Genomic DNA, 10,988 nt, shown 5'->3' with positions numbered 1-10,988 from the left:
TTTCTCCCCTTTCCTTCCCCCAGTCAAGTCTGTCCCGTATTCAGCAAGTGAAAATAAAATAAACAATAAAAGGTGAATCAAATGGACCATTACGGCAAGGCTGGGATGGTCCATTTGGTAAAGTAAATCCGTTGGGCATCTTTCTTCGCCTTTAGACAATAATTCTGATGGCAAAAGAACCAAACGGGACAGGTTTAAGAAAAAAAAAAAGATTAAAATATGTGTTGCCACTGTAAAGAAACAGGATGGGTTGTTTAACATTGGGATTGCCTTTGCAAATTTGGCATAATTTTGACTAAAATATCTAAACAGCATTGATGGATTCCCAAGATATTTAGTATACACATTTAGGAATATGCTAATTAACATTTAACTATTGTCCTAATCATCACTGTCAGTTTATATTTTAGTTTGTTCTGGAACACAAAACCTCAACCTTAGTTGAGTTCATTGTGTTATTGCAGGTGTTCACATGTAATGTTGCTCTTCTTGTTTTTTGGTATTGTGGTGATGAATCTAGATAATATCATATGAGCCTCTTCAAAACAGCACAGTGTTCAACTGCCGAGAGAATTGACTGCTGGACCGAACAAGATTGTGTTCTGCATGATTAAGTGGCCTGAAACAAACCAGGTTAGAGATGTCTTTTTCATTTTTAAAAAGGGCAACACATGAGCCTTATTTGTTACCCTGTTTTAATTTCATAAGAAATCTTTCTCTCACTTTCTTGATGATGGACTTTCATCAATCCCCAAATGTTCCACCAATATCTACATGCATCCCTTACAGTGGAGTAGACAGGATGACACAATTCAAACTATTTGGTTTCTTACTGCAGGCCGATGCTATACAAACATATACTCATTGTACACCCTTGAGAAATGGAGCCACAGTTATAAACATGCAAAATATTTGTCTTAGATTGCAGAGGCAATCTTTTCTCAGTGCAGACCTCTACAGAACTAGCACAGCTTAAGTAACAACCACATGAATTTCAAGCCCCAAGGTTTTGTAGTAAAGCACTGCTTATATACCATATATGTTGCTGCTTATATACCAAAATGTACCAGTCAAAAGGTTTAGAATACCCCAATTTTTCCAGTTATTTATTGCAATTCAAGTTCTTCAAGTCCATTGAATAGCTTGAAATGATACCAAGGTAAGTGGCAAACTGCCAGAGGTTAAAAACAAATAAATAAATAAAAAGGTAAGGAACTACAGGGGGATCACACTCCTCAGCCTCCCTGGGAAAGTCTATGCCAGGGTGCTGGAAAGGAGAGTTCATCCGCTAGTCGAACCTCGGATACAGGAGGAACAATGCGGTTTTCGTCCTGGTCGCGGAACACTGGACCAGCTCTTTATCCTCTCAAGGATACTTGAGGGTGCATGGGAGTTTGCCCAACCAGTCTACATGTGTTTTGTGGACTTGGAGAAGGCATTCGACCGTGTCCCTCGGGGTGTCCTGTGGGAGGTGTTGCGGGAGTATGGGGTGTCTGGCCCATTGCTAGGGGCCATTCGATCCCTATACAACCGTTGCAAGAGTTTGGTTCGCATTGCCGGCAATAAGTCGGACTCGTTCCCGGTGGGTGATGGGCTCCGCCAGGGCTGCCCTTTGTCACCGGTTCTGTTCATAATTTTTATGGACAGGTTTTCTAGGCGCAGCCAAGTGGTGGAGGGCTTTCACTTCGGTGGCCTCAGAATCTCGTCTCTGCTTTTTGCGGATGATGTTGTTCTGTTGGCTTCATCAGGTGAAGGCCTCCAGCTCGCACTGGAGCGGTTCGCAGCCGAGTGTGAAGCAGCGGGAATGAGGATCAGCACCTCCAAATCTGAGGCCATGGTTCTCAGCCGGAAAAGGGTGGAGTGCCCACTCCGGGTCGGGGATGAGTTCCTGCCCCAAGTGGAGGAGTTCAAGTATCTCGGGGTCTTGTTCGCGAGTGATGGGAGAAGGGAGTGGGAGATCGACAGACGGATTGGTGCTGCGGCTGCAGTGATGCGGACGCTGCACCGGTCCGTCGTGGTGAAGAGGGAGCTGAGTGTAAAAGCGAAGCTCTCAATTTACCGGTCGATCTACGTCCCTACCCTCACCTATGGCCACGAGCTGTGGGTAGTGACCGAAAGAACGAGATCGCGGATACAAGCGGCAGAAATGAGCTTCCTCCGAAGGGTGGCTGGCCTCTCCCTTAGAGATAGGGTGAGAAGTTCGGCCATCCGGGAGGGGCTCAGAGTAGAGCCGCTGCTCCTCCACATCGAAAGGAGCCAGTTGAGGTGGTTCGGGCATCTGACAAGGATGCCTCCTGGGCGCCTCCTGGGTGAGGTGTTCCGGGCATGTCCCACCGGGAGGAGGCCCCGGGGCAGACCCAGGACACGCTGGAGAGATTATATCTCTCGGCTAGCCTGGGAACGCCTTGGTATTCCCCCGGATAAGCTGGAGGAGGTGGCTGGGGAGAGGGAGGTCTGGGCTTCTCTGCTTAGGCTGCTGCCCCCGCGACCCGGCCTCGGATAAAGCGGATGAAGATGGATGGATGGATGGATGGATGGTAAGGTTACCCAAAAACTGAAAAATAATGCAAATTTCAGAATTGTACAAAAAGCCCTTTTTTTCAAGGAACACAAAATGGGTTAACAAATTAAAGCTTTCGTAGCCTCATGAGCATCAGTTGAACTGTATGGTACTGCAGAAAATAGTGCGTTGCTGCAAAAATGGTGAGAAAAAAGGCAATTAGCAATAGAAGAGAGACAGACCATCATAATACTTAAAATGTAGGTCAGAGAAATTGCAAAAAAAGTCAAGGTATAAGTAAGTACAGTTTCCTTCACCATCAAATGGCAGAACCAAAGCCACAACTGTATCAGAGGACAAGTATCTGAGAGTTAACAGCCTGCGTTATGGTGGCTCACAGGACAACAGCTTCAAGCACAGCTTAACAGTGGTCTGAGTACGCAAGTCTCAGTTTCAACTGTGAAAAGAAGACTTCGAGCTGCAGGTTTGACAGGACGAGCCATTGCTAAGCCAAAAATGCTTGCCTGGGCCACGAAACACCACCAGTGGACTACTGAGGACTGGAAGAAGGTATTATGGATCGATTAATTCAAATTTGAAACCTTCAGTTCATCACACAGGATGGTTCCACAGTGTGTGGCATCAAATGTCAAACGTGTAATAGTCTGAGGCTGTTTTGCTGGATCCAGCGTACAGAGTGCAAGGCACCCTAAACCAAGATGGCCACCACAGCATTCTGCAGCTCCATGCAATACCGTCTGGTATGTGCCTGGTAGCTCAGGGGTTCATCCTACAGCAAGATAACCACGCAAAACATATGTCCAAGCTATGCCAGAACTACCTCAGGAAAAAAGAACAGGATGGCAAACATGGAGTGGCCAGCACAGTCTCCAGAGTTGAACCCCATCGAGCTGGTTTGGGATGAACTGGACAGAAAAGTGAAAGCAAAGCAACCTACAAGTGCCACACATTTATGAGAACTTATGCAACTGATATGGGAAGAACGTTCTGAAGAAATTTTAATTTCTATTGTAGAAAGAATGCTGTGGGTGTGTTCACCTGTTATATCTGTCAAAGGTGGCTACTTTAATGAGTCAAAAGTTTAGAATACATTTCGGTCTGTCAGTTGATTCCATGATTTCTTTTTTAACTCCAATTGCTTATTTGTACTATGCTTTCAATTCAGAATGCAATGAGACATTAAACTGCATAATTTTCAATTTAAAAAAAACTGGAAAAAATGGGGTGTTCTAAAACTTTTGACTGGTAGACATATATTTGATGTAGGAAGGTTGGTACACCAGAAAAGAATCACCACAACCTTTTAATAAAATGGAAATCATAGTAAACTTATTTCATAATAGACAGCAAATGTTATATAAATATTTCCTGGAAAAACCAACAGATGAATGTGTGTTATATTGTAGGATATTTTAGGATCCCCATATGAAGTGTATGATGAAAGACTGGTTGGCCTGAGTGTGGAGGGCAAGAACATATTGGGACTACAGGAGGGTGTCAATATCACCATGAACCTTACCAAGGAAATAAATGTAACTAAAACTTAATTTATCATGTTCTGTTGTTATGCCTGTTAACATAATCATATTATTAAATACATTTTATCTTTTGTTCAACAAAAGTAAAAAAAAAAAAATTTGTATGTGTAATATTAAAAATTTCTGTGCCATTAGGAAACTGAAGAACCCTCATGTCAGTTCTTTAACTTCTCAACAAACAGTGAGTAACCAAGCTTCACATCTGCCATAAATAATGTCGAACATGGTTTTTTATTTTTGATTGTGGTTTTCCTCAGGATCACAAAGTTGGTATGATGTAAAAGCATTTTATACATAACTGATCTCTTTGTTTAACTCACCAGATTTTAGTGAGGATGGATGCATTACACTGTGGACATGTGGCCAGAGTAATGTCACCTGTTCCTGTGACCATCTCACATACTTTGCTGTGCTCATGGTAGGAGTAAACTGTTTTTTATCATAAAAAGTGGAATTCAGGAGTTACATCTCTTTAGACTTGAGGGGAATTTCATTAACAAAATATTGACAAACCTCAGTAATAAAATGTGAAACCTCTCTTCAGTAATCTAAACAACCACTTTCTGATCTGCTTCAGAGTTGGCAGGTATGCTGCTAACAATCCAACAGGTTTATGCTGAGTTTGATATAGTTTAACTATGTGGCTCTCATGCTTTGGTAAAAAGTTGTTCTGTGTTACTGTTTTCGACAGTAGTGACATTCTGTGTTTAGAGGAAAGTCAAACATAAAAACACAGATGTGTTTCTACGTCTTTGTGAAGAAACTCACTGAATTTAATTTGTTCCTAAGTCCTTTAACCCTAAATTTAACCATCATAAAAAGTCTCATCCTAAATAATACTAACTTTTATTTAATCCTTTATAGGGTATTTATTGAAAAACTTGGTGTGAACCGCAGTCACCACTCCCAGACAGACCGTGCTTGTAGTCGCTGTTTTTATTTTTCTATGACACTTTTTGGCTGGACCTTTTAAGTTCCCGACTGACGATTCTTCAGTCAAATCCCCTCCTCTACAGCAGTGTCCCTGACAAAAAGAAGTCTCTTGATTAGTAGATGCCCCCACAGCTGCTCTGCCTGCCAGCCTGGCACTGCCCCTCAAGCTCGCTGCGCCACCCCTCACCTGCAGCGGAGCCAGAGACCACACCTCTGCCACACAACCCCACCGCCCGACTGAGGCTGGGGAGCCATCTGGCCGAATCTACCTACCACCATGCTGTATCTGTTCTCTCTCTCTGTCAGTATCTGGCTGATGTAGAGGCCCGGGCGGTCGACCCCCTTACCTGCTGGGACAAAACAACCCCCAGGCCTCAGTTTGAGGCATCTGTCTGCAAAGTAAAAGGGAGAGAGAAGTATGTGTGAATAGGTGTGAATGTGAGTGCGAATGGTTGTCTGTCTCCGTGTGTTAGCCCTGTGACAGACAGGCGACCTGTCCAGGGTGTACCCCTCCTCTTGCCCTATGACAGCTGGGAAAGGCGCCCCTCGCACCCCTGAAAAAGATAAGCGGAAGTGAATGGATGGATATGCCAAAGCAGTGCTGCTGCACACATCTCTGCAAATTGGCACAATTTGGGGAGGTTATCACAAGAGAATTTGCTCCAGGCCCAGGAACGTCAGCAGTGCTTGTACATCTGTACATCCCCACACACTGACCCAAACAAGTTATTAAACCCAGGCAAATTTGTTCCCAAAATAATGGGAATATGGTCGTGAATAAGGTCTCTCCACTGCGAACGACCATTATCAGATGGTGTGAATGACCATCGCGAACTCTCTGGTACCTAAAATGCAGTTTTGAGATCCCAACCCTCAACTCCCACTCACACATTCTGTCAGGTGATCTCAATAGGTCACATGATAGTGTGAGGCAAGGTTTCTCAATGGTTTCACCCAAAAACTCTCCTGATAATGACCCATTCCTTTTTTTCACACCTTGTTTCATTTGATGAGGCACAAGATCAACAGTGGGTTAACCCTGTTAACCCCCTATTCAGGGAACCCCACTAGGGTTTAAATACCTGGGACCCGTCACCATTTGGTTTTAGAACTGAAGAAGCTTCTCAGATGAGAAGTGAAATGTTGCCACTAATTTTGGCAAAAGCATCTGTTATTTGCAATGTGAAGTGTTTGCTCTTTTGCCCCTGCTTCTTAAAAACGTGATTTCTATGATACAGTTCATTTTTTGACCTGCCACTTCTTCTTTTGTCCATTTTCCTCTTTTAAGGATTCACCACCTGGCTCGAGGGGTGGCTCGAGACTTTCATAGTATTGAGATTACTGTATAGTCGAAGTGGTACTGTTTGTTAAAAGAGAAAGATGCCTTTGTACAGTATACATACAACAATCATCTCTTGCAAAAAAGTGAGGTTCAACCATAATATGTTTTTAAACATGGTTGCAATTGGTGCTTCTCTGTGTCATTCCTGATATAACCACTAGATGCCACAAAAGTTCAAAAAAATCTCCAAATAGTCATCTTTTCCTGCTACAAATGCACCCTTTACTATTCATGATGACTACCATCTTTATTTCTCTGTTACAGCTGTTACAGCTTGGTTCATTGATTATTCCCATTTCTTTCCTAATCTAAATATTTTGGAACTGTATTTTGTCCACAGCTGCCTGTTTCTGGCTCTGGCACAAATGGCACTGTCTCATCTACAGACCAGGAAATTTTAAAATACATTTCTCTCTTTTTAATGTAAATTAATTATCCTTTTTATGTTTTTTCCCATGATTTTAAATCTTTTTCTCTTATCTCATCATTTCGCTTCTTAATTCTCTTTATTCTGTATTCTCTTTCCTTTTTTATTTAGGCTATCTATTTTTTATTCCTTTCCTGGAATTGGGCTAACTTTTTCCAAACACGATATGACCAATTTGCATGAAAGTTGTGACTTACCATGAATCACATCTCCTGTATTTGCCAGAAAAGTCAGAGAAGATGTTTCTATGAAGGTCCACATCAACCTCGTGATTGCACTGATCCTCCTCAACCTGCACTTCCTGCCCAGTCAAGCAGTAGCAGCAGTGTCCTCTACTGGGCTCTGTTTGTACATGGCTCTTGCCCTTCACTACTCCCTGCTGGCCACTTTCAGCTGGATGGCCTTGGAGGGATTCCACCTCTACCTTCTCTTAGTCAAAGTCTTCAACATCTACATCAAGAGATATCTGCTCAAACTCAGTGTGGTGGGATGGGGTGAGTGGAATAATTTAAACAAGAAGCTGTTATTATCATCATTTCAATAACTGTTCAGTTCTTGTGTTTCAGGTGTTCCTGCAGTCATTGCGTCAGTGGTGGTGATCATAGACAGAGGCTTTTATGGCCATGTCTCTCTGGACACGTCTAACTCCAACAACACTGCAATGTAAGGAAAACATTTGCAATCTTGTAAAATGAAAAATAATAATTCACATTTATTTATTAACTGTTGGTATATGCATGAGAGGTTCTCTACATTTGCATTTTTCAACTGAAAAAGTATCATAAAAGGGACAGGCAGGAAACCCCATTTCACCAAACATCTAATTTGCTAAAATTGAGACACTGAGTAGTTTCTGGTATATTTTACTACATGTATCTTAATCACCTGCAATAACATTTCTGTTACAGAATGCACTTTTTAATTTCACAGTGTGAGAGACCGAAACATGTATTATGCACACCTCCTTTCTTTTAGATGCTATATAACCAATAACAATGTAAAGATGGGGACTACATTGGGACTGTTCAGCTTGGTGCTCCTCTTTAATATGATCATGTTTGGGGTGACAATCAGACGTGTTTGGATTTTACGCAAAAGCACAGAGATATGGGCAGTATTGTGTTGCTATTGTCAAAATGTCCTATGAAAGCTAAAAAAAAAAAAAAAAAACTATAAGAAATTAGTCTTACTAACAACTGGTAGTTTTATATAACAGGAAATATAAAGACTGTCTCTAGTCACCCTTATTGTTTATTATTATTTAATATTTATAGCTTCTTTTTAAACGAAAGACTGTATGGTGGGTTGTCTGTTAGCTTTGCTGACCAAATAAAGGATTAGAGGAACCTGGGCCGTTTACTCTTTGGACAATATTTCCGGTTTTTTTGACACACTACTAAAAATATAAAAAGCATACAGTACTTGGTTGAGACGTAACATTTTAACAACAAAAGTATAGATATCCCCCTCCAAAAATGGTTTGTTCCAGCTCGCCTCTCCCCTACTCTACCCCTACTTTCTGCCAGAGCGATGGTGGCTGAGACGCAGCGGAGTGGAGGTGTGACTGCCTGGCTTAAAACAGGACATGTTAGCTGCATTTAACCTTAAGTTACTCTTTATATAGTTAGGTAGGAGTCAGACCATGTTTCTTTTTAGCTGAAAAACATTACACCCAGGTAACCTGCAGTGTTGAAAACGTGTTTTCTGTCACGTCCGGTGTGGCAGACGTGTGGAGTTTGTAGAAAAGGACCCAAAATGCGGCAGCTCTGGTGCAGGTGAGTATTTATTGAAAGGAGTGGAAACAAACAGCGATGGCGGGGGAACATGAAACTGGAACCTAAACTGGGCAGAGCTAACAAAACAAACCTGAACGAAGATGCAGGGAGGTACGGGGAAATACACCGAGAGGCGGACGGAGAGACGCAGGAAGAGCGAGGTGAACAACACAGACGAACCAGCAACGAGGACAGGTGAATACACACTATAAATACACACCAGTAATCAGGGGATGGGAAACAGGAGGGAAACACACCTGGGAAACATAACAGCTGACGGGGCAGGGGAAACGTAAACAGAACGCGCTGACATAAGACAGAGACCTTCAAAGTAAAACAGGAAACACATGCACGTAATGACACAGACCCAGAGACGCGGACTAAACATAGAGACCTACTACACTAAGGGGATGCACAAGCAGGGAAGACACCAAACAGAGGGAACACCACTAAACCATAGGAAACCCAAAACAACAGTCATAATACAAACCAATAACACTGGGTCACCGACCCAGGACCATGACATTTTCCAACTATGTTTGCTACCCTACAATCCGTCCTACTCTGTAGTAAAATCAGTGACATTTGACCGTCCTGTTGTTCCCATTGAAATTTATAGAGCCTATTTAAAATCTAAAACTTAAACTTGTCCGTAGCCTACTGTTGTTACCAGTGTCCTGTTTGAAATGGAATGAGAGAAGCTGGTTATTTTGTCATATGTGCATGTGCCGATATTAAACCCAGGAGCCACATTCAGGTAAAAGTGTAAGATCAAATGATCCGTCAATCAAGAATAATGTTGGATCAGTGTTTCAATATTTATACCTTTTATTAGATGTTCATGTGGTTTGGTTATTTACCTTTTGGTTAAAAGTACACTGAGAGAGGACTTTTTCATTAGTGATCTTAATAGTATTTTTTTTCATATTAATGTAATTTTTTCATCTAATTGAATACAATCTATTTGTATATGATTGTCAGTGCAATGAGGGAGAGAGGAAAGAGGGCAACGTGAGGAGAAAGTACAAGGTCAGGAAGAACCAGGTAAGAAAACAGACAGGGAACAGTGACAGGCAAAACAGACTGTTAAACTGCTTGAGAGAGTTGACCACCAAAAAGTGATTTGTCAACCTCAAGGTGAGGCGACATAGGTTAAAATAAAATAAAAAATCTGCAGAGCCGTAGTAGTATCTGCAGTAAAGATCTTTTCATACATTGTATACATTGTACCATAGGCAAAATTGTCTCCATTTTTATAATTTTTTTAATTAATATTTTGTACATGTGAACATTTCAAGGACTCTTCTGTTTTTGGAGTGTATTTTTTATCTATCTGTATTATATTATACATACACATTAAAATTGAATCTCTGTCTCTGTCCGTTTACTTTTTACTCACTATGAGCATCATTCATTATTCTCCCCCAGTAATTAAGGTTAGGATATGTATTTTTTTATTCCAATTCATTCTTCTTTTGCAGCTTTTAAATAACCTTTATCAGATTTGATGGTTTTGTTACAGACTTTTCAAAAAAGTGTTTTGCTTTTTTTTCACAAATGTGGGGATTAAATTGTGTTAAAATGTACAAAACAGTGATGTCATGTTTTGTGACGAGGACCCAGGCACAGAGAGACTTGATGAATTTAAGAATCTTATAATTTAATAAAGAAATTTGCAGACTTGCACAGAGATGGTAAAATTATGATGACTGATAATGGAGACGAAGACAACAGACGACGAGGACAGGGAGGAACAGGGGTTTAAATGCACCAAGGAGACAGTCAGAGAGAACTCGGGACAACTGGAGACATTTAGGGATCCACAAACTGACAGAGACAGGGAAGAAGTCTCATTATGATGAGTAAAGTTTATCTTGCCTGGCTGGGCAGCTCTCTGGGAGCTCAGCACCCCAAACCTCTGATCCTAGAATCACCCCTGAGAGGAACCCTCCTAATCACAGTGTAGCATCAAGCCAACTTCAATTCAATTCAATTCAATTTTATTTATATAGCGCCAAATCACAACAAAAGTCGCCTCAAGGCGCTTTATATTGTACAGTAGATAGCACAATAATAAATACAGAGAAAAACCCAACAATCATATGACCCCCTATGAGCAAGCACTTTGGCGACAGTGGGAAGGAAAAACTCCCTTTTAACAGGAAGAAACCTCCGGCAGAACCAGGCTCAGGGAGGGGCGGCCATCTGCTGCGACCGGTTGGGGTGAAAGAAGGAAAACAGGATGAAAGACATGCTGTGGAAGAGAGACAGAGATTAATAACAGATATGATTCGATGCAGAGAGGTCTATTAGCACATAGTGAGTGAGAAAGGTGACTGGAAGGGAAAAACTCAATGCATCATGGGAATCCCCGGCAGCCTACGTCTATTGCAGCATAACTAAGGGAGGATTCAGGGTCACCTGGTCCAGCCCTAACTATATGCTTTAGCAA

The 10,988-nt window shown here is 41.7% G+C and overlaps 1 long non-coding RNA gene across 1 annotated transcript; it reads left to right on the top strand.

Annotated features, from left to right (window-relative positions):
- Positions 1–511: 511 nt before the first annotated feature.
- On the top strand, positions 512–4,467 carry LOC112847160 (uncharacterized). The gene is made up of 4 exons (XR_003220541.1): positions 512–633; positions 3,928–4,053; positions 4,195–4,240; positions 4,383–4,467. It is a non-coding gene; the product is annotated as an uncharacterized LOC112847160 (long non-coding RNA).
- The last annotated feature ends 6,521 nt before the right edge of the window (positions 4,468–10,988 follow it).

Source organism: Oreochromis niloticus, linkage group LG1 (assembly GCF_001858045.2).
Source record: "Oreochromis niloticus isolate F11D_XX linkage group LG1, O_niloticus_UMD_NMBU, whole genome shotgun sequence".
Taxonomy (NCBI): domain Eukaryota; kingdom Metazoa; phylum Chordata; class Actinopteri; order Cichliformes; family Cichlidae; genus Oreochromis; species Oreochromis niloticus.
This window is presented reverse-complemented; position numbering and strand designations above follow the sequence as displayed.